The sequence below is a fragment of the Cucurbita maxima genome, unplaced genomic scaffold, assembly GCF_002738345.1.
Source record: "Cucurbita maxima cultivar Rimu unplaced genomic scaffold, Cmax_1.0 Cma_Scf00132, whole genome shotgun sequence".
Lineage (NCBI taxonomy): Eukaryota > Viridiplantae > Streptophyta > Magnoliopsida > Cucurbitales > Cucurbitaceae > Cucurbita > Cucurbita maxima.
In genome coordinates, this window is record NW_019272148.1 from 157,189 (window position 1) to 181,610 (window position 24,422).

Consider the following 24,422-nt stretch of genomic DNA (forward strand, 5'->3'; position numbering starts at 1 on the left):
TTCCTTACGCCAAGCTAATATGGTCGATAACTTTCTATGAGGCACTACCTCTACATAGCTATCTGGGACTACATGGTATCTAGCCTAGGGGTGTGCTAAATACCCCTAAGCCCATATAGTCCCCCTATGGGGGAGCGACCCAACCCGTTTCCATGCAGCTAATGGGCTGTACGACGTGGGGACACATTTCCCATGCGAAATGGCTAAGAGTAGTAAGAACTGGTTAGGAACCCTTGTCCTCCCATGAAGCTATAGATATCGTTCTCACCCTAGCAATGAACACTCCTTAGGTACCTTGTTTTCGTGGTAATCCGCTAAGTTCCTAGGGGAAGGTTAAGTCTGGCTAGAGCAACGTATCGGTCCTAATAGCAATTCCCTAGGCTTATCATAGAAATGGGCCCTAGCAAATAACAGAATGTGTATGCAACCGTCTAACATCATAATATATAATTCATGCAAACTAGGCACGCCGACTCAACGGGGCGATGGCCTCCATCAAGCACCCAGAACACGAAGTTCGCGCTCAATGGGACGAACTCATCCATCAAGCGCCCGGAACGCGAAATACACAATTCCAACATAAATTAAACGCATGCATACGTACAACGGAAGCTTAAAGCATACGAGCAACACTCAGATAATTTCACCCAATACACTCATAACAATCAATCTGACTAATCTCATTCATGGATAGCTAATCTAAGGCAAAGGTACTAGCATGCATGCAATCCAAGCGAATCCTACAAGTATTTCTTCCTAAATACCGGGTGGTGACTTACCTAGTTGACGCGTGCCTTTTTTCTAGCGTTTCTATGCCCGTGAGGCGTCCAAAAATACTGATTTTCTTAAATTAGGTCTCTATTCACATAAAACAGTATTAGAACTGGAATTGGGACAACAATCGGGCAAACTGATAAGAATCACGGTGTTCCAAATGGACCTATTGCCAAGAAGATTCAAAAAATGTCATGAAAATTCAAAAAAATATGTACATTAACCACTTAAGCATATCAACATTTGTTAAAAAAAAACTATGTTTAATTTCATAAATTATGTAAAAGTCAAATGGTCAATTTGACTTATTCTTTGTGGAGATTAAAGGGGATCGAGAATAAATCCCGTCCGCAAACATATCAGGATTGAATCCCAGCCACAAACGTCTTTTGTCGGGAAACTATAAATACCCACAATATGTTATGTAAAAAACAGATTCGTGGATGAATGAAATTCAGATATCAAATTGAGACGTTTCCCTTAGAAATTCGAGCATCATATTTGCCATTTCTAAGTTTCAATCAATTCTTGTGGTAGAATTGCACTCGAGCCATTCAATCAAGCCTTGATCTAAGTTAGATTGTGAAGTGACTCAATTTAGAACAAGGTTTCTTAATCTTGCTTCACGATCTTCGATCGTAAGAGGTAATCTAATTCTAGCCTTATCTCTTGGTTGATCCAAATTTCGTATAAGGAGGTGTTAATTACTTTTGATTCAAGGGTTCTTGCTCCAACAAAAGTTTGAATCGTTGGGCTGAGGATTAGGGTTGCGTTATCACAAACAGAGGGAAAACAAGCCAAAACGTTCGTTTCACGCTGCACACGCACCGACAGTGCGCCATCCACACGCGCGGAAGTGCGCCAGTTGTAGGCCACACACGCGCCTACCATGCGTGGTAGCTTCTGCGCAGTCGCGAGTCGGCCGATCCGATTCGGCTCAGCTCGGCTCAAGTTTGCGGTTCGATTCAGGCTTTGCAGGCGACATATGTCATCGTCTCACTGGAGCTGTGTTGTTGCAGCCGACGGTCGACGCGTGTCCGGCGCCTGTCGCGCCGCCCTCTACCGCTCACCGGCCGACTTTTTTTTGTTTTTCTCTTTCTCTATCCTCTGCAATCCGTAACATAGAGTACCATTTCTGATTTTCATATCTTTTGATTCGTAGTTCGGATCGATATGATTTCTTCGGTAAGGTTCTAGATCGTGTTACGGGCTACGTTCAGGTATTTTTTTCGTAATTTTTTTTGCTTATTTATCGGTCGAGTTAAGAGCGTCAGAAGTTCGCTTACCGTTCTCGGACGATTCTCGAATCTCCACCTTCGGGTTGAGATTTTTCCCAAACTTCTTCGGAGATCGGGTGTAGAGTTGTTTCTAGGTGAATAAATCAACATTTTAGGACTCGATTCACATAGGAAAAACTCAGGTATGAAAATGTCGTTTAGAACCTTACCTCACACATCGTTCTTGGATCTTGACGGAGCATCGGCCTCGCTAGCCTCTCAGTCCTTGTACAAGTCTCATTTGAAGGTGGATTCCGATGGTGGTCAGATGAACTTCATGACGACTCTTTTCTGTTTCCTCTCAATTTTCTCTCTAACTTTATTTTTCTTTTGCAAGAGATTTGATGGGGGTTTTCCTTGAACCCCTATTATGGCTGGGAAAAAATGACATTTTTGCCTCTCTATTGACTTAGCTTTTTTTTTTTTTTTTTTTTTTTTTTTTTTTTTTTTTTTTTTTTTTTTTTTTTTTTTTCGCGTTACACGTAGTTACTCTCCGTGAGTAATGGGTATTGGAGTGTTACATTCCTCTCCTTCCTGCTTTTTCTCATCGTTATATCTCCTTCGAAAACTTTGTGTGGTGACGACATTTATTTCGGCATCCTGGCTTTGATACCAAATATTGTGAACGAGAGATGGATCACCCACTTGCTGAGAAGTTGTTGAATATACATATATGGGTCATAATTGCACCAACCAAAGGGAAAGTATGGAACGGATTACCTTGATGATCAAGATCAAGAGTAAAGAAAACTCATTTATAAACTCGTGATTTGAATCGCTCCACAAGAGGTTTGATCAATACCACTTGAATAACTCTATCATGCAAGTTCTAAACACAAGAATTTGTAAAAGAAAAACTTAGCTCTCAACAAAGCTAAAATAGAAATTCTTTTCTTAATTCCAAAATCTGATATCTCTAATCAAAGAAAAAGAAGGTTTTATACCGCCTTTACACCAAGAAGGTTTTATATAGCTTTTACACCCTTAACCTATGTGATACACAACTTCTAAATTAAAATAAGCTAGTAAATGAGAAATATCAATAACCTCCAAATTAAAATGACTAGTTAATGGTGAAATATGGTAACTTATGCGGGTTACAATATAACCTTAACTCCTATATTTAAAACTAGCTTAACTTGGTTCATTCATGCATGTTTTGCTAGGGAGGTATTTCTATCGATCACCTAAATGACGAAAATCATATTATGTTCGTTCATAAATGTCTATGAGGGAGATATTCCTATCAATCACAAATACCCAATGCAAAAAAATCATAAGTCATACATTCAAGCTAGCTCAATAGGGAGATAACATTCATCAATCACCCAGAGCACAAATTACAATATCTCATCCTCCATTCTAATACAATGAAAACCATTAGAAAAGGTATACAACTCAATTTCTCATTCTAGGGGCTTTTTCATGATTTCCATATTATACCTATTATTTTCATTCAAAATTGCTCAATCTGAGTCCTACTCATGCATATTTTAATCGGCTAACGCAAGATATGCTCAAATGCTAGCTCATCCTAGTGATCCATATCAGTATTACTTGCCTAAAATCTATGTGATTACAATGTGCCCTTAGAAGCTTGATTTTCCGCTAGTTGGAAGTTCCAAATTTCCTGAAAATTTATTGGTAGGTTCTGATTCAAATTAGATTATGTTGAGTATCGAAACTGAGACAAAAAATGTTCAAATAGAGGGAAAAAGTAGACCCACACGCTATCTCACGTGCCCTAAAGGTGTCTTACGCGCGTTTCCACGCGCACGTGTCTACGCGACAAAGTTTGGTCAGTTGTCTCTTGCTTCCTACATTTGAGCCTCAACAACGTTAAGGTTTTTCTCCAAATTTTTTCATGGTGACATGTGGCACAAGCTGGTTGGTGCATTGTATCGAGTCAGGTGGCCGAGTCGCATGCAGGTTATCGAGTCGTGGTCTACCAACCTTCAAATCCTGCCTAACATATTATTTTCGTTTTATTTCCTTTCCATGCACAACATTATGGCACATGTTTTTCTTTCGGCCAAATATGCCACACTCTTACTGCTAAAGAATCACTCCAAGGGAAAGTAAGATTCAAATTACCTTGTTCATCAAATATCTAAAGAAGAACACTTGTTTACTTGTTTGAGATTCTAATCACTTCACAAGCAAGATCGATCATGTCCACCTTGAATGATCTTAAATATGCAATCTAAACTATATAGATTTGTAAAGAAATTTAATCCTGAAAAGCAAAAATGCTTATTTTACTATATTTTCTAAGTCTAATTTACAAAACTACATACATGGATTTATAGTCTCAAAATGAAAACTCTTAACCTTCATGAGGCATTTTAAGAATGGTAAGTTTAGTACTTTATTATTATAATTAGTCATTATGTAAATATAACCTTAGAGTAAATAAACAGTCTTAAAATACTATAACTCTAACTTATCATTCACTCAAAATTTGTAACCATCTAAAATAAATAAAGTTTGATTTTTATTTAATGTGGCATGAATTGCCACATTTTATGATAATTTGAACACATTTTCTTCACATCTTCCTTGAAATTTATATTTCATGATTGGTGTCTTGGTTCATATCACCTATGATTATGATATATGGCCTTATACGCGCCTGACGTGTCTCTTCTCCTTCAAACATGTTTCATACGTTGTCAAATTCTAGATCTCATTTTCACGGTTTATTTCTAATTTCTTTGAATTTTCTTAACTTTTCCTACCAACTCGAATCAATATGATTTCTTCCTATAAGTTGTAAAATTTTAATTTAACATCCCAAATATATTTTTCTTATAATTAATTTCAAACAAAAATATATATTCAAATCTAAAATTGGCTAATTTTTTTTATAATTACATTCTTGACCAAGAGTTAACTCCTATTTCCGGTCTAAATTGACTTCGATTTACTTCATGAAATATGAGCTTAATCAACTTACTTCATTTTCAAAACCTAACTCCTAATAAAAAAAAACAAAATCGAGTAAAAATACGAAGTCTTATCTCTCATTCTTCCTCGACGTGCTTGTGTTACATGTTTGTTTAGGAGTTTCACTGTCGTAGGTCCACCTTGGAAGCTCATTCCCATCGTTGAAGTGACACAAGAGAAGAGGAAGTGTATAGTTGAGTTCTCGGGTGAAGGGGAAGAAAGCCCACAAGTTTCGATGTCGAGTTGGGTTAGGTCGATCGGTCTGGCTCTAGACAAAGTTATCCACCAGCACATCAATCATCACATCTCAACTAAGTATACACAACACAAGCCTACGCTTAGTAGCCCATGAAGCCTAGTCCAATAGCTTCCAGCCCACCAGAAGACTTCAGGCCTTCTGGCTTTAGCTCCAACCCCACCAGCATAGAGGGTAGCTGAGTAGCAAACGACTTAGCCTAGGTGCGCGTCCAATTGCCTCCCATGCAGCTCATCCTCAACTTAAGTGTAACGAACCTAAATTTTACCTATTTAATCTAAGGTTATTACTATACTTTAAAATACGAAATATACATTAAATGAGTCTGGTTCATAAATGCGACTTACACTCGCCTTTTATTACCTCGTGAAAGAGAAAATGATTACAACGGAAAGAAAGGAAAAGAACATTATTGAAATAAAGGAAAAGGAACAAAACTAAATGAATGTCTTATACTACTCTAAGGTTTATTATGCAAATACAATTCAACCTATACTAATCTATACTAATGTTGCAACCCGAATTCAACCTAGACTAGGAAATGGAAAAAAAAAAACAACTACCCTATGCATGTGCCACGGTCCCGAGGTGTATGATGCCGCCGTCGATGTCACATGGGTGCCTTGCCCTTATCTGAAAAAGTGAAGTAGCACGAGACTTGAGTATTTCTAGAATACTCAATAAGTGACCTCCTATCGGGGTTATGCAACAATCGCATGCAATGAAATGATGGGACCTATCGTTTCGTTTCGTTTTCCCTACGATGCTGTCCTAACGGGTAATCATGGACATGTACCATATACTCTACACATAGCCCATACGTGCGAGTATGGGCTCACCAGCTAGTTCGCACACCGCTGGGCCACTTTCCTTATTCGGTGGGCATACTCTAGGAGCCCCTTATGCTGGGACCCATTAAAACTAGTAACCGTCACGGCAGCGCTATACAAAGCATAACAATCGTTGTCCTGCCATTGGATGTACGTGTTTGTACCCTCGTGATAGGATAGGGTTATCCCCCCAGATGCATGAACACACAATATGCATGAGGTTCCCACTAGTCCTACATTTAACATTAATGAACATAACCCCTTGTCACGTTTCATGCTTACATGTCATTCTCATTTTCATTTCTTTACTTATCATACATATTCCTATCGGGGTTATGTTTCTATGCAGTTTACCGTATTTCATGTCATACAATTCATGCTGTTTACATTCAAATATTCTGTACATTCATGCCATAATCATTCAGGAACCACATATCGTCACATGCATATCATATCACATCAAACAAAGCAGCATACATAGCATACATTCACGTTCACATGAGTTCGCACTTAAGCACATTAAACTGGCATACAATTCAATGACACGTGCAAATCCACGGGCACGTGCCAACATACAACAATTAACGCGTAACCTACGACGGGTCAGCCACTTACCTGGTTAGCTTAAGTCGTTGTCACGTATATATCCTTAATGAAAGTTCGATTCCGTCCTTTGAAATCCAAGTCAACCTATGTGTGCCCATGACATCAGTTTCAAGTTTGAACTCTATAAAATTATTTCTCTAATTTACATGGTTAAAATTCTGATATTTCTTGTTAGACAGAATTTAATGGAGTTTCAATTAAATTGCGGAGGCTTGGTTCAATCAAGCAGCTGAGTATTGGAAACAAGCTATAGCACTGACTCCCGTTAATTCTATTGAAGCACAAAATGGGTTGAAGATCACACGGTCAAATAAGAAAACTCTACAAGGTCAAATAAAAAAACCCTGTTTTATTTTTAAATTATGTTAAATCTTCCCTTCTCCCTCTTTGTAATTATTTTCTAAATAGATTTTCAGTTCCAGTTCAGTAAACAATTTTAATTCTGTAAATAAGATATGTTGGATGATGAAAGTCCCACATCGGTTAATTTAGGGAATGGTCATGGGTTTATAATCTAAGAATACACTCTCCATTGGTATGAGGCCTTTTGGGAATCCCAAAGCAAAGCCATGAGAGCTTATGCTCAAAGTGGACAATATCATACCATTGTGGAGAGTCGTGTTCGTCTAACTAGATATTCCTCTAATTCTATATTTATTTTTAAACCGATATTATTGGCCAATTTTAATAGATTGCCAATTTTAATAGATTGTTAGCCTACTATATTACCAATTTATGGATCTGCAACTAAAATTTTATTGATTCTAACCTTATTTCCTATAACTTCCCAGGCTAACAAAAAAAAAATCTAATTAATTAAATATGGGATCAAATTATTACATGATATAGTAAAATATGAAAATATAAAAGAAGATTTGATCTTAATTTCTTATAACCATAACTATAAACGAAAAGGAAATCTGAGATAAGATTTTAACGTAATAACAGACCAAAATCTCTCCAATAGATCTGCATCATATCATTGTTGAAACATCATTTTACTTTTTCCGACATTTTTTTCTATTTATTTTTTTTATGAACTGTGATAGGGTGGGGTTGATGGGAGAGGTTAGTGGAGAGAGGTGGGTAAAACAGACCAAAATCTCTACAATAGATTTGCATCATATCATTGTTGAAACACCATTTTACTCTTTCAGACATTTTTTCCGTTTATTTTTTTTATGAACTGTGATATGGTGGGGTTGAGGAAAGAGAGTGGGGTTGGGAGGAGAGGTTAGTGGAGAGAGGTGGGTAAATTTTATTTTTAAGTAATCCTTTTTAGTTATTTAATTATGAATTATTATTATTTTTATTATTTTGACGTATATATTTTTTTATAATTATTTTTATTTGTTTATTTATTATTATTATTATTATTATTATTATTTTGGGCTATTACATAAAGCTTCTTCCTTAGATTGGCTCCCATGCTGCCGTTTCCGCTTTCAGTGAGGTCCAATTGGCTATAAGAATGTTTGATTAATCCACCACACCTAAATAATGTGAAAGTTATCTAATTTATAATCAAATAAATTACAAGGATATGGAAATAGTAATAAATGGAAATAACAATAAATGGAAAGATACCTATGGTATGATAATGATATTTGCCTTATAATAAAATATCAAATATAATATATATGGTAAACTATAATTTATTACTAAATATCCTCAACACCCCACCGCAAGCTAAGCGTCGGATTTAAACGAACGTGAAGCTTGAATCTGAAAAAATTCAAAGAGGTTGAGAAACACTTTTCGTGAAGATGTCAACAACCTGGTTCAGAGGAGGCGTAGAGAAACACTTTCTTGACCATCGAAAATTGCAAAGGGATCGCCGCTTAGCGGCGATGCTGCCTTGGCTTCGGCGAAAATATGTTTAACCCATGAAGAGAGATTGTCGCTTAGCGACGATGCTGCCTTGGCTCTGGTGAGAATATGTCTAACCCCAAGAGTAGAAGAGGAAACCTAGAGCAAGGGACAAAGACAATGCTGAAGTCTGAAAAGTCGTCACATTGGGCGAAGGAGCCAATTTTGGAGAGAAGGGCAGTCGGAAGAGTTGCCACATTGGGCAAAGGAGCCAATTTTGGCAGGAAGGGCGGCGGCAACTTGGTTGGCGAATAGGCCAGTGCGGCACCCAGATTCCGAAAGTAAATCTCTACAAAAGTTTGATGGACTTGTCGAGATTCCGTATATTTCTGAAGAGAACACTGATGAGGATCTTGAGATTAGGGTTTTTATGAAAGATGAAGGGTTGATTGGGAAGAAAATGAGAGAGACTATATTGGCCAAGGGGAAAACAGATTGGGTTGGAAAAGGTGAGGTTGTATGTATAGAATATGACGAAAAGTGATTTGGAGGTCAATAGGGTGGAGCCGAAGAGTAATCAATCAGCTACAGCTGCGACAGCCATGAACACTGCCCCTGCGGCGTCAAAGCCAACAGGAGTGGTGGAGGAGAAGATTAGAGGATTCAAAAGCCCTTGAAAAGAAAGGATATGGGTTGTTAAACCGAGAGGGCTCTGATACCATAAGAATGTTTGATTAATCCACCACACCTAAATGGTGTGAAAGTTATCTTATTTATAATCAAATAAATTACAAGGATATGAAAATAGTAATAAATGGAAGTAACAATAAATAGAAAGATACCTATTGTATGGTAATAAGGCAAATATTAGATATTTTTCTTATAATAAAATATCAAATATAATATATATGGTAAACTATAATTTATTACTAAATATCAACGGGCTCAGTTTGGTCTTTCAATTTTTGGTTCAACTTATTTTTGAGCCAGTTCAAGGTCATTTCAATTGGTTTATAGGTCGATTCAGAGTCCATTTGTTATACATGGATTAAGTGTAAAGAAGTGTTGTGCATCCAATTATACCAACAAAATGAAAGTAGAGCTCCAAATTGGCCCAAAGAGTTGGATTCCAACAATTAGGGTGTATATTGCATATGTTTGCATTTCTTAACCACAACAATAGGGTCATTTACTAAGTATTTTTAAATACTAATTCTTTTCTAAATATATTTTCAGGTATAGATAAGGGACCTCTAGTTGGATATCGACTTTTGTTGTGGAGACCATAGAATGGTGTTCTTCTAGATACATTTTTCACGTTGAATCTTATTTATGATATTTTAGATAGACATGTTAGGTTGTTTGGTTCATATTCCCATGATAGAGCTAGTTTGAATTTAGATTTGGATGATAGAATTGTAGTAAGTATTATCCGTTCCAATTAGATTTCATAAATTCCGGTGTTACAATATGTTTTATGATTTCATAAATTCCAGTGTTACTATATGTTTTAAATGGTTCTTATAAGAACTTTGGAGTATATTTATCTTTGCTTAATTTAACAGTTCGATCATACATTAAAAATAGAGTCTTTATTGTAATAACAAAGGAAAAAGGGGAAACAACGAAAGCATGGTCACATGGACGCCACATGATCAAATGAAAGCTCACATATTCAATATGCCTAAAGAAGTTCCATCCCTTCCAAATGTAGAATGACGAGTTTGTTCAAATTTGGATCGAGATAATTGAAGAAAACATGAAAAGGGAAAGAAGAAAAAAAAGGATAAGACATTGATGCTAAGAACATGTGATACGTATTCCCGGTAGCTCACAAATGCTAAAATGAATTTGATCTAACAACCATACAGAAGAATAAGATCTTTAGATCTAAACATATCCAAAAACCTTAGAACGATAAGAAATCACTCTAAGAGAAAGTAAGATTAAGATTATCTTAGATAGGAACACGTCAAATTAAGCTTGAATGATGCGAAACATGTCACCTAAACTATATAGAATTGCAAAGAAATTTAGTACTTATCTTAAAAAAAAAAAAAAAAGGCAAAGGCTTCTTTACCGAATTTTTCAAGTCTACCCTTTAAAGTTCCGAGGTAAATGTAACCTTAAAAAAAATACCTCTTTAGATACATTAATAAAACAGATTACAACGGGAGTTTATGGTGTGGCAATTTGAAAGACATATTTTCACATTTTTTTTCGAAATTCATATTACACGCCGGAAACATCTTGGTTTATATTAGAAAAACTAAAAGAAGAAGAAAGTAGCAAGCAAGGTGTTCTCATTTAACTTTGAATTGGTGTTTATCTGGGTTGTGAAAATAGTAACAAAACCGCATGAATACGAGAGTTATTGAGATTTTTTAAGTTCACAATATAGAGTTGAGGTGGGGAGTATTTTAGAGCTAGGCAGTTTTTGAGGGAGTTATATCGAAGCATCGGTTTTGTATTTCATCTATTTTTTATTTCATTTTGTAATTGTATACCAAACCGATTTATCTGTTCGTAATAAATCTGGACAACACGATCTTATTATTGTATTTTTTTATTTTTTTTATTTAATTGTGGCGTTGTTTGCTTGAATTTAATTTAAACTTTACCCTATTTTTATATTATATTACATTATATTTGATTTTGTCTTCATCTTTTAAGTGAAGGTCTTCGAAATCTCAAAAGATGAATAGTGACAGGTTGGTATCGAAGCAGCAGAATTGTAGGTTATGTAATTATTAGGGTAGAGAGTCGTACACCTATTTAACTTAGCTCGACGACACACCTTGCTGAGACCATGTATGTAGTCTAACTCTGTAAAGTAGCATATGAAATATTGTTACATAGAAAGAGGTATTTAGTTGCGATAACGTTCTAGGATGTTAAAGAGTGAACAACCTTATAAGACTGTTGGATATGAGTTATAGTGTCTATATACGAAGATGAAGGTGAGAGGAGAATGGAGAAGGAAGATTGGTCTTAGGAAGGGTGAGAGGAGAATGGAGAAGGAAGATTGGCCTTAGGAAGATAGAGAAATGATGTCATAGAGTGCGAGACATTTGACCAATGGATTTGGGCACAAGTACCTTAAGACTTGATACCATATTAGGAGGTATCTATGATCCAACCTCCCGTGACCCTAATTCTAGCAGTCAAGCATACATTCATGCATATCACGTAGTAGACCCAAACAATATAGTTATTTTAGGCAATGGCGACCTCTAGAGGAATTAAGCACCTCACGAGCAGACCATTTCCCCTAGAGGGTTTTGGATAAGTTGACATGTCGAGAAATAAGATTCACCAACCTTGAGACTTTAAAGACTAAGTTCAAGTTATGGACTCTTAGGAGCCTGAAAAGACACATTTTGCCATTTATGAGTGATGAGGTGATGAACATTCCCGATGAAAGATCTCCCAAGAGATGACTAGATGATGTGGACTTTAGAGGAAATGTCCAAGCTTAGTAGTTGCACGTGGTTTTGGGTTTATATGACCACATTATGAGCTTTCCTTATGATTGGACAAGCATTTCAAAGTCAAAGATGTAGAACCATCATGGTTGACCGGTAAACTTTGGAGTTGGGGACAACAATAATAGGGTTGAGCTATGGCCCACTTTATCACTGCTCTTAAAAAAGGTACTACTAGGTGCCGAGATGATGGAAACCTATCTTCGAATAGGTTATCTAGATTACGAAGACAAAAAATCCCGTTCCACACAAATAAGTGTGTTTGAAATAATTGTGAAGCATGTAAAAATAGACACATAACCTCTAAATAACAAGAATCAGGAAGCACCTTAACGATGATAGTACCTTTGGCTAGCAAACAAGTAGGGTTAACAAGACATAATACTTCCCTGTAGAGGAAGCATATGACAGTTTAAGGAAAAGTAAGCCACCAATACATTAGAGCTTATAGAAAGTTCTCTAGGATCGTGTCCAAAGACCTGAGACGATCCTAAAGACCTGAGAGGATGACGTACTAGAATGAACCAGTAATGAGATATCACTATATGGAAGGCTTGATAAGGTCAACCATGAGACTTCTAGAAGCTATCCTAGGTGAACACTAGAAAACTTATGAAATGATTATCTACTACCCAAATAGTCCATAATTATGAGTATCAATGCTCAAGTGAGCAACGTGGCCAGGTGTCATGATATGATGAGGGCCTAAGTTAGTCACAGGCAAAGGAACTACAAAGCTATCATTGGTGAGACATTAAGGACTATAAAGGTCATGATACTTTTTGATGAAGTATTAAGAGTTTTTTGTTATGTCTTTCGGCCTGACCAATGACCTGCAAAGTTTAAGAAATAGACGAGTCTAAGTTTTTTTTATTAAGAGATATGGACATCATTGTTGTTTCTGACAGTAGACTAACATACATTAAGTTGGAGGCGGATCATAAGGAACACCTGAAGAGAGTTCTTACCGTCTTAAGAGCACACCAATCGCAAGGCGAGTTCTCGAAGTGCAAGTTCTAGTTGCAAGAAGTGGTCTTCTTAAGTCATGTGGTATCACATAAGGGGATCAAAGTAGATCCAACTGAGATTGAGATTGTTATGAGATGGCCTAGGTCGACTTCAATCACAAAGTTAGGAGTTTTATGGGGCTTGCTGACTATTACTGGAGGTTATACAAGATTCTTCGAGGATCCCAACAGCATTGACCTAGTTGACAAACAAGATTGAGCCATTTGTATTGATGAAGAGATCTTGATCTTGACTACAACCCACGGTCCATCTTATACATTCTATAATAGCCCAAAAATAAATAAAAAAATAAAAAAAATAAAAAAATAAAAAAACTTTATAAAAAAAAATAGTTAAAATAATAATAATAATAAATTAATTAATTAATTAAAATTAAAAAAAAAATAATAATAATAAATCTTTCCCCACCTCTCATCCCTTCCCACAAATATCCCTCCTCACCTTGCTTTTAAGCCAACTGAAAAAAGGAAAAAAAAAAAATAGAAAAACAACAGTCACATTTGAGAAGAAGTAAAATGGCTTTCAACATAATTAGATGGCAGATTTGAGATATCCTTTTCCTTTATAGTTATGGTTATAAGAAATTAATTTAGGATCAAATCTTCTTTCTTATCTTAACAATGTAATAATTAGATCCCATATACAATTGATTAGATTTTTGTTAGCATTTTAAGTTATATGAAATAAGGTTATAAGGTTAGATTCAATAAAATTTTAATTAGAAGGTCTATAAACTAAAAGATTGTAGCCAAACAATTGGCCAATAATATCTGTTTACACAATTGAAAAACTATTTACAAAATAATTAGAGAGAGAGGGAGGAGATTGAGGAAAGATTTGTTGAACAATATTTAACAATAAAACAGGAAATATCATAGGCAAGTGAGCTCCTTCAAATTTAATTTTGTCTAACATAAAATATCACAATTTTACTATGGCTAATGTAAATTAGGGCAATAATTTTATAGAGTTCAAACTTTAAAACTGATGTCATGAGCTCATATAGGTTGACTCAGATTTCAAAGGACAGAATCGACCTTTCATTAAAGATATATTTGTGACAACGACTTAAGTGAGCCAGGTAAGTGACCTTACTATCGGCATGGTTATATTTGATATTGACACGTGCCCAATGGTTCTGCACGTCTCATATATATTGATATGTGTGAATTGTCTGCGGATCGATATGCTTCCTATATGCTATGTTATGTTATAATATGTGGATTATATGATAATAATTATGGTAGGATGTGCTCAAGGATATGTTTGAGATAGGATACGAGAAGGATGCACAAAACGAAATGTAATGATAGGAGTAAGATACGTTCATAAAACGTTGATGAAAGAATACGGTTAGGTTATGGGTGGAAAGGGATAGGTTTGTGATAGATTGATAGAATGATAGGGTTAGGATACGTTCTTGTGATGATATGACTAAGGTACGTTACGTAATGATATGTCTGTGATAGGTATAAAAACGTTAAGGCTATGGTAAGTTAGAGAACGATATGACTATGAAGTATTTACGTTATGACTTGTTTATGATATGATACATTGTATGCTAGATTATTGTGCTTAAGTACGTAGTCATGTGAACGTGAATGTATGCTATGTTTGCTGTTTAGTCTGAGGTGATGTGTAATGCATGTAACAATATGTTGTTCTTGAATGGTTATGGCATGATTGTATGGAATGTTTGAATGTAAACAACATGAATTGTATGACATGAAATATGGTAAACTGTTTGGAATCATAACCCCGATAGGAATATGTATGAAACGTAAATTGAAAATGAGAAGGACATGAAGCGTGGAACGTGACAGGGGGGGTTATGTTCATTAATGATAAATGTAGAAGTAGTGGGGATCTCATGCATTATGTGTGTTCATGCATCTGGGGGATACCCCTATCCCATCACGAGGGTACGGACGTGTACATTCAATGGCAGGACAACGATCGTTATGCTTTGCATAGCACTGCCGTGACGGTTACTAGTTTTAACGAGTCCCGGCATAAGGGGCTCCCAGAGTATGCCCACCGGATAATGGGCTGTGTGTAGAGTATATGGTACACGTCCACGATTACCCGTTAGGACAGCACCGTAAGGAAAACGAAACGAAAGATAGGTCCCATCATTTCATTGCATGTGATTGTTGCATTTAACCCAATAGTGGGGTCATGAGTATTTCTTTAAATACTCAAGCCATATTCTACTATATTTTTCAGTTAAGGCAAGACATTCCTGTACGGCTGACGATGACATCGCAACTCGAGATCATGACATATGCATAGGATAATGGTATTTATTTTCTTAGACTTAGGCTAGAATAGGATGTTTTAAACTTAAACTCTTATTTATTTTATTTCGGGTCTTTTGTTGTGTCGTTTTAAAGATGTTTTCGAAACACGTAAGTTCATGGCTGTGTTTTAAGTTAAAGGTAATGTTTTATGGAATTTAAATGAAGTCTTCCGCATTCAATGTTTATGGTACGTATACAGCAGCGACCTTAAATTTAGTAAAAAATTTTGGGTCGTTACACATTCCATCCAAGAAGTACAAATACTTACTAGGACTTGAAAGTCAATTACTAGTGGCTAGAAATGAAGAAAAACATCGTGGTGTTCATGAGTCATTGCTTGATTTGTCGGGTGATAAGGCCCTAAGACATTGTCTTGTAAGGTTGTTACTGCCGATAAACGTACCTCAGCGGAAATGGGAAGATGTTAGCATGAATTTTTATCTTAGGATTACAACGAACCAAGCAATGTTTTAATGACACTTGGGTTGTCGTGGAAAGATTGACCAAGAACACTCAATTTATTCCAGGTAAGACCATATAACGAGTAGACAGGTGTAAGACCATATAACGAGTAGACAGGTGAGTTCAATTATAATTTAGAGAGATAGTTCGTTTGTACGATGTGCCTATTTTTCGTCGTAACATATCAGAATGTTAGGTTCACCTCAAATTTTGGAAGGGTTTACATAACGTGTTGGGAATGAAACTCAGATTTAGTACGACTTATACATTCCATCCAAGAAGTACAAATATTTACTAGGACTTGAAAGTTAATTACTAGTGGCTAGAAATTAAATCAGCTGATAAGGCCCTAAGACAATGTCCTGTAAGGTTGTTACGGTCGATAAACGTACCCAAGTGGAAATGGGAATATGTTAGCATGAATTTTTATCTTAGGATTATAACGAACCAAGCAATGTTTTAATGACACTTAGGTTGTCGTGGAAAGATGGACAAAAAAACACTCAATTTATTCCAGGTAAGACCATATAACGAGTAGACAGGTAGGTTCAATTATAATTTAGAGAGAAACTTCGTTTGTATGATGTGCCTATTTTTCGTCATGGCATATCGGTATGCTAGGTTCACCTCAAATTTTGGAAGAGTTTACAAAACGTGTTGGGAATGAAACTCAGATTTAATACGACTTTTTCATCCTCAATTGAATGAGTAGGCTGAGAGGTTGAACCAAATCCTGAAGGATATTGAGGGCTCGAGTTATAGAATTCACATATTGCTAGGATGAGCACCAATTCCTTATGGAATTTATTTATAATAATAATTATCAAGCGACCATCCAAATGGTAGAATTTGATGCTCTATGCCGACGTAGATGCCAAACTATGATATACTGAGAAGAGGTAGGCAAACAACAACTTTTGGGATTAGAGTTCGTGTAGGTCATGAGAGCAACAATGCAGAAGATGAGGTGAAAAATATTAACGGCACAGAGCCGACATAATAGCTATGCACTCTCGTAGGTAAGACCTCGAGTTTACCGTGAGTGATCATATCGTCCATTAAGAGAGGGGTATTGAGGTTTGGAAAGAAGGGCTAGTTGAGACCGAGAGTCATAGGTCCTTTCAGATCCTAGAGAGGATAGAGCCTGTGGCATATAGACTAGCGTTGTCACCCATCCTTGCAGCCATGCATAACGTCATCCACGTCTCAATGCTGCGGGAGTACATCTCAGGTCCTACGCACGTTGTAGAACATAAGGCACCCCGGAGGACCTATCTTATGAAGAGAGGCTTACTAGGATATTGGCTCACAACGTGAAACATTTGCACAATAAAATGATTCCCTTAGTTACGATTTTATCGGGAAGCTATTGAGATGATGAAAATTCATTTGACAACTAAATGATGACCTAGATCAGGACGCCTCCAATAGAAAAAGCATCTTAAGATCGTGAACAACGGTTAGAGGGTTTAGACCATAGTGTTTCTAGACTAAGAAAGATTCGATGAGTCAAACAAGTTTAGGGAAGCCAAAAGTCTACATAAAGCCACCAAGTTGCCCTAGGACCAAGTTGATATTTGATTATATTTTTTTGTGTTTTAGATGACCATACTAGGACCAAGTTGATATTTGATTATATGTTTTGTGTTTTAGATGACCATACTAGGACCAAGTTGATATTTGATTATATGTTTTGTGTTTTAGATGACCATAGGAATATCTCCCTAACAAGCATGCATGGGTGAACCAAATTAAAATTAGGGAACTATAGTTGGAGTGACTTACATGTTAACTTAGGTCAGCACGTTTCCAGTAGACCGTGTACCCAAGGATCATGAACGGCGATCACAGATCTAGACTTGTTGCACCTAGAGATTGGATTAGCCTCACAGAGCTAACCTCGTGCATCTTGAAAACACGAGATGAGATTTAAATTGCCTAGACGTCATTAAGAACATAGTAGACCTCCATGACATCATAGTACGACTAAAATAGCTCACCCGGTAGTTAACAATATGATGGTGTTACTAGAATCTTTAACTCCTATCTCCTTCGATATGCCTTTAGCGCTAGCAACGTCCTACCAAGCGGTAGTAGTATAGGTACTGTCGTGCTTGGCGTAGGCCAGATAGTGTAGCGCGTAAGAAGGGGAAAGTGTGGCGTGAAACCACACAGTAAACATAGTATGGCAAGCATTCAGAGGTCACTCCTCTCCCGACTTGGGTGACTATATAATCTTATGAGAGAGTTCACAAATTAACCTCTGTCTCGAATGATGATGTCCCGTCTCAAATGATGATGTCCAGGCTAACCATCATCGTATAAAGAGAAAAAGTTCTAAGGTTAAATTTGGATACTTTTCAAGTTATTAATTTAGCCTATTGAGAGGCTGTGATTATAATTACACAAAGAAGAAATTAAAGCTTCAAATTTCTTAAAACACCACAAAACTCCAATTCACTGTTTGGAAGGAAAACAAAACAAAACATGTTTTTATTACATACACATAAACCAACTCTATTTTTGGTCCTAGTTGTTGGTCTCGTTCAGCCTAGCGGCGGCCGCCATGGAGGCGGCAACACCCGTAGGATGTGTCGTGAGAAGCGGGTCATTTCGCATCTCAGCTCCGGCCACCTTCTCCGCATCTTGCGGCGGCAACACCCGTAGGATGTGTCGTGAGAAGCGGGTCATTTCGCATCTCAGCTCCGGCCACCTTCTCCGCATCTTGCGGCGTAACCGGTTATCCACTGGCAACTTCTATCGAGCATCCTAACTCCCAACTTTAACTAATTTAGAAAATGATCTTAAGCTTTTTAAGCTTTTAGCTTAGTTTATCTTAAAGTGGACAATATCAAAGAGAAAAGTAATTTGAAATGCTAAGTTACCTTCATTTAGTCTTGTCCTCATCTCGGGTTAATCGAGCGTTCGTGGTGGCGCTGATTGGGCGATGGCGGCGACACTTCCCGGAGCTATATTCATCTGGCCAGTTGCCCTGGCCTCCGCCGCCTGGATTGCGGCAGCATCACTCCATTCCACTGGCTTCTGCCCCACCGCTATAGCGGTTGCTTCCAATGCTTCACCGATCGTGATTCCTCCTCCTCCAACGTCTTCCCGTGGATTCATGGTCGATAATGGCGCTATAGGAACCCTCTCGCTGTGTTGCGTCACAACCTTTTATTTATTGTCAAAATTAAATGATATTAAATTGACAAAAATGAATTTTATCCCATTTAATTTGGGGGAATCTTAGGGGAATCCAAATGCTAAACTTAAATACAAGTTTTTGTTGGATTTGGATTCATAGAATTTTGACCTCTGAACTCAACACCAAGTAAATTTGGTTTCTTAGGTTTCTCAAAAATTAACCCGAACCCAAATCGGTTTTCGAAAAATTAACCCAAACCAACTTGAAACTGAACCGAGTAAATTGAGTTTCAGAAAAATTAACCCAACTCAACCTGAAACTGAACCCGAACTCGAACCGAGTCAATTCAATTTCAAAAAAAAATAACTTAAGCCTACCTCACCAGAAAATGAATCAAGTCACCTACCTCACCAGAAAATGAATCAAGTCACCAAACCAAGTGAATTCGGTTTCAGAAAAATTAACCCAACTCAAAACTAAATGAGTTAATTTAGTTTCAGAAAAAATGAAACTAACTCAAACCCAACCAAACCAAGTCCATTCGATTTCAAAAAAATTATGCCAACCCAACCTGGAACCAAACTGAGTCAATTCGGTTTCAGAAAAATTAGAAAAATTAACCCCACCCGAACCCAACTTGGAATTGAATCAAGTCTATTCGGTTTCAGAAAAATTAACCCCACCCGAACCCAACTTGAAACTGAACCGAGTCAATTCGGTTTCAGAAAAATTAACCCCAACCGAACCCAACCTGGAACCGAACCGAGTCAATTCGGTTTCAGGATAATTAACCCAACCCAACCTGAAACCAAACCGAGTCACGAACAGAGTCAATTCGATTTTTAACTCAAATTGAGTAGTTACAGATTGTCGGAATCAATGTACACTTGTATAAAAGTTTCAATAATAATAAATAATAACCTGTCCACCAACTGACTCTGTAATAACCTTCCTCCCGGGCATCTCCCTCTGGGTAATGCTTACCTCGTCGGCATCAACCCATTACCACCATCGCCACCGCCGTGATCCAAAAGGCCAGCCATCTCATTTTTGGCAGCAGCAGATTGAATCAGCGCAGCAGCACCGCCCTTGACGGTCTTGCCGAGGAGGGCGGTATCAGTGGCCTGCAGGGCCGCAGCATCCTCGGGCGTGATCGGCTTCTGAGCAAGGTCACCGTGAACAGGAAAAACGTCGCCGTACTTGATCGGCTCCGGGTGATCACTGGCGGGTCTTCTTGGCTGTTGTTGGCTCATTTTGATGCTCCCAGAAAACACTAAAAATTGGAAGGTTATTTATAGGGCGGTTTATAGAAAAAGGTGGATGAAGGGCTTTCAGTGAATGACACGTGGAATAGAGAGTGCAACGTGGTGGATTATAGAGTGGTTACTATATTTTGCAAGTGCTTTTGTGGCTCTAAATGGTGAACCATCCACTCATGCATGTTTTTTAATATATTTTGTGGGTTCCTTGTTCATCTCGATCAAAGTCTTGCCGAAATCGGATTTCCTTTTGGTGCGAGTCCGAATTTAATCGATATGTGTTTGTGGTGTTCGAGTTATTTAATCTGTAGTTTTGAATTATATTTTCAATTAATATGTAAGGTTTTTGCACGAAATCTTGTGGCACGATCTTTGCCAAACACAATGCTCAGGTCACAGTAATACAAATTCTGCATAACTTTCACATTTGAATGGTCTTACGTACAAAAAAAAAAAAAAATAAATAAAAAATAAATAAAATAATAGATCACTAGAACAATAATTCAAGTCTGAATTCTAAATCTTACTTTAATCCATGCATTGAAGGTCTCCTTATCTGTTTTGTACTTGAATTAATCCATGCATTGAATGTCTCCTTATCTGTTTTGATGTACTTGAACTCTTTGTTGCAGCTAAATCTGCTACCTACTAGTCTAAGCGGCTCCGGAATTTGATTTAACCTTTTCCATCAAGAATCAAGGCGTTTTATAAGGTAAGATGTACGAGTCTTTAATCTCATTTTTTTCCATAGATTCATGAGTTTTTGATATGTCGATCTAGGTGAGATTCTGACAACTTTTGTGAAGAAACTGAGAGGAGATTCGAGCTAGAAACCAATGATTTGGGGGATTGTCCAATGTTGGATGATGAAAGTCCCACATCGGCTAATTTAGGGAATGATCATGGGCTTATAAGTGAGGAATACTAACTCCATTGGTATGAGGCCTTTTGGGAAGCCCAAAGCAAAGCCATGAGAGCTTATGCTCAAAGTGGACAATATCATACCATTGTGGAGAGTCGTGTTCGTCTAACATGGTATCAGGGCTATGCCCTAAACTTATCCGTGCCAATAGATTGGCAAATCCTCGAATGTCGAACAAAGGACTCCAAAAAGAAAAAAGGAGTCGAGCCTCGATTAAGGGGAGGCGTGCTTTGTTCGAGGGGAGGCGTTGGATGATGAAAGTCCCAGATTAAGGGGAGGCGTGCTTTGTTCGAGGGGAGGCGTTGGATGATGAAAGTCCCACATCGGCTAAGCTAGAAACCGATGATTTGGTGCGATAGGCACGCATGTTTAGGATGGGAATTTAAGTTGCATGCCTATTTTTAATACTTTTTCATGTGTTAGAAAGGAGAATGAAATATTATGATTTGTGTTCCGAGTGATTGATGGATGTTATCTTCCCGTTAAACTTAATTGAATGTTGCTTGGTTTGAATTTTGTGCTTAGGTGATTCATATGAATATCTCTCAAATAAGCATGCATGAATATTTTGAATAGTTTTTCGAGTTAAATTTAAGGGTGCTAGAGCTGGAGTAGTCTTCGAGTTGACCTAGACCAATACACTTCCAGTAGACTGAGCACCATAAAATCATGAGCAGCGATTAGAGGTATAGATATGAGAGTAGCAGAGGTTGGGTTAGCCTTGAGGTGTTAGTCTCCAACATCTTGGAAATGAGAGACGAGATTTAGACTCCCTAAATGCCTAAAGAACCTAGTAGACCTCAACGACGAGGATGACTTAAAACTCCTAATAGGCTTATTAGTAGTAAGAAATGTGTAACTAGATCCTCTAAGGTAATTTGAGTTACTATTGTGTGTGAGGGGACGAATCAAAAGTTGACACCACAATTCTATAAGCTAGTCCTAAAGAATGATTTGGGACTACATAGGTAGTTACTTTAAGATTAATGTTTCTATGATGTATAGAAATGGATCAAGGCTAACGTCGCGATTCTGTAATGCATTCTTGAAGAGAGACGGGTAGAATTTAGGGTTAGTACTTCTATTATGTGTAGAAATAAGACTACTTAAGTAGTTGACTGAAGATGGTTGTTTCAAGAACTTCAATACCTACACATAAGCTCACATAGTTGTAGGAATAAGCTAAACTTTCTTGTGCCTAGAGTTGCCCATAGAAATCTATTAGGAAATGAATGCGAGGAAGGCCTACAAGTAGGCACTTTATTGAGTACTTCTATACTCACCCCTTTTCCATTCCAAGTACTGGTCGAGGTGGGAGAATACTTGAAAACTACCTTGCATAAAGAGGTGTCGACCCAGGACGTCAGTGTAGTATATATTTTCTTGAGTTGACATTTGTACATTTTTATATGCGGTTCGGTTCTCTATTTGTAAATAACTTGAACTAACACTTGTTTTTATTGTTTTGGATTTTGACAACATTGTGTATGTTTTTGATTTGTGCAAAATTATATGGAATTTTCATTGTTTTTATACTGTTTTATTTCAATTTTTTCTTTCTTTTAATTGCTTTCGTCTTGTCTTTTTAGTCCCAGTATGAGAATCGAAGTGTAAAAGATCAGACCAAGTCGACCCAAACATGATCTGAGGGACCACACGCGACCAAAAATCTAGAGGCTAAACACGAAGCGCGCCTAACCCGGCCGCAAAAGACCTGCGATTATGCGAACTCTCCACATATGATGCTGGTGTGAGAACCCCTAAGTGCATATGGCTGATGCGTGCAGCGTGCACGAGGGCCCTAAAGTTCCCTGTTTGGCCTTCGTTTTTTAGTTTTTTGTCATGATTTCTATACTAACCTTAATTTTTCTTGAATTAGTACATACCAGAGAAATTTCAAGAAGTCTGGAGCTCGTAACACGCGGTAAAGTTAGCTCGGAAAGGTACACATCATCTATGTAAGTAACCACTTGAATTTTAGACAAGTAATACTTGTAGGGTCGCTAGGACATGCTAGCATACAAACATTACATACCTTAGGTGTTTAGATAATGCATGTTAAGGACTTCATAAATGCATTTTTTTATGAGTATGTATTGAATGTACGTTATGGTAAAATTACTCTCATGCCCCTATGTTGAGATTTTCGAGGACCATGTTATTTATGTATTATGCAAGGCTGGAAAGAAAATATGCATGACTAAAATATGAGCAGGGTAATATGGATAAGTGTGGAATGAATGATGTAAGAAATTACAAAGATGCCTCTATGAGGAGATCTGTGCTCCGGGTGATGGATGAATATTATCTCCCTATTATCTTCTTGAGACCAGGAATGTAATCTGACATCCCTGCTCGAGTTTTTGTTGGGTTTTATGTCCTAAAACTCATAGTTTGTAAACAAAAACATATTCTGTTTTCAATAAAGTTATTATTCATGTTTATTCAGTAAATATTGTTATTGAATAAAGTGAATTTTACGATCATTAATCTAAATTCAATACACTAAGAACACTCTAGCTATAATATGATTACTTGAACTATATGTAGAGACATAAGAGTGGATCAAGTTCAAATATATAGTCAAAATGATCTATAGTGCAGGGATAAGGCTAAGTACCTTATTCTGGGGACACTATGCATGCGGCCCACTTTTGTATATGATATAAACAATGTGATCACTAAAATTGTACATGTGGAGACATGTGAGTGAGAGCGTCCTATGCAATGAGTATTGCATAAGATCGGACCATGAAGAAAATCACTCTCACTTTATAATGTCGTTTACTGTTGAGACTGATTTTCTTTTCATTCGATGACCTAGGTAACTCGATCTTAATCCTGAGCTAACCATGAACTCCTGTTTATTCGGAATTATCCTTAGATTTGCATGGGTGAGACTGACTCAAGTTCGCCGACTCAATAGGCCTCCGATTTCAGGGATAAGACTGGGTAAATGGTTGGGGACGTGGGGTGCAAGATGGAATTCACTCCTACCCACTTTTAGGGATAGAAGAGAGATTGTTCCCTTATGTACTGACTCCAAGTCTTGAACAAGGGACCCCACCCTCTCATTGGCCCGAGAGGGATTTGGTTTGGTGGTTGGACCACAAACCAATTGTTCATTAGAGGATCAATGGATCTTAAGGAACAAGAAGTAACTTTAGGGGTAAAACAGCAAATTGACCCAGCTCTAGTTACGAACAACCTATGAAGGATCGACTTACTAATCATGGTTATAGCAAACGGACAAAAATATATCTATAGTGAGGGGAGTGCAACTACTAGGCTATAGTGGAGTGTCCTAGTAGTTCACGAATGT

At 37.3% G+C, this 24,422-nt stretch overlaps 1 long non-coding RNA gene and 1 pseudogene across 1 annotated transcript; both read right to left on the minus strand.

Moving 5' to 3' along the window:
- Positions 1-665: 665 nt before the first annotated feature.
- Positions 666-21,739, minus strand: LOC111473563. Its single transcript, XR_002715725.1, has 4 exons — positions 21,729-21,739; positions 5,912-5,921; positions 1,838-1,839; positions 666-801 (listed from the first exon to the last, which is right to left on the minus strand). It is a non-coding gene; the product is annotated as an uncharacterized LOC111473563 (long non-coding RNA).
- Positions 18,662-20,178, minus strand: LOC111473559 (annotated as a pseudogene).
- Positions 21,740-24,422: the final 2,683 nt, after the last annotated feature.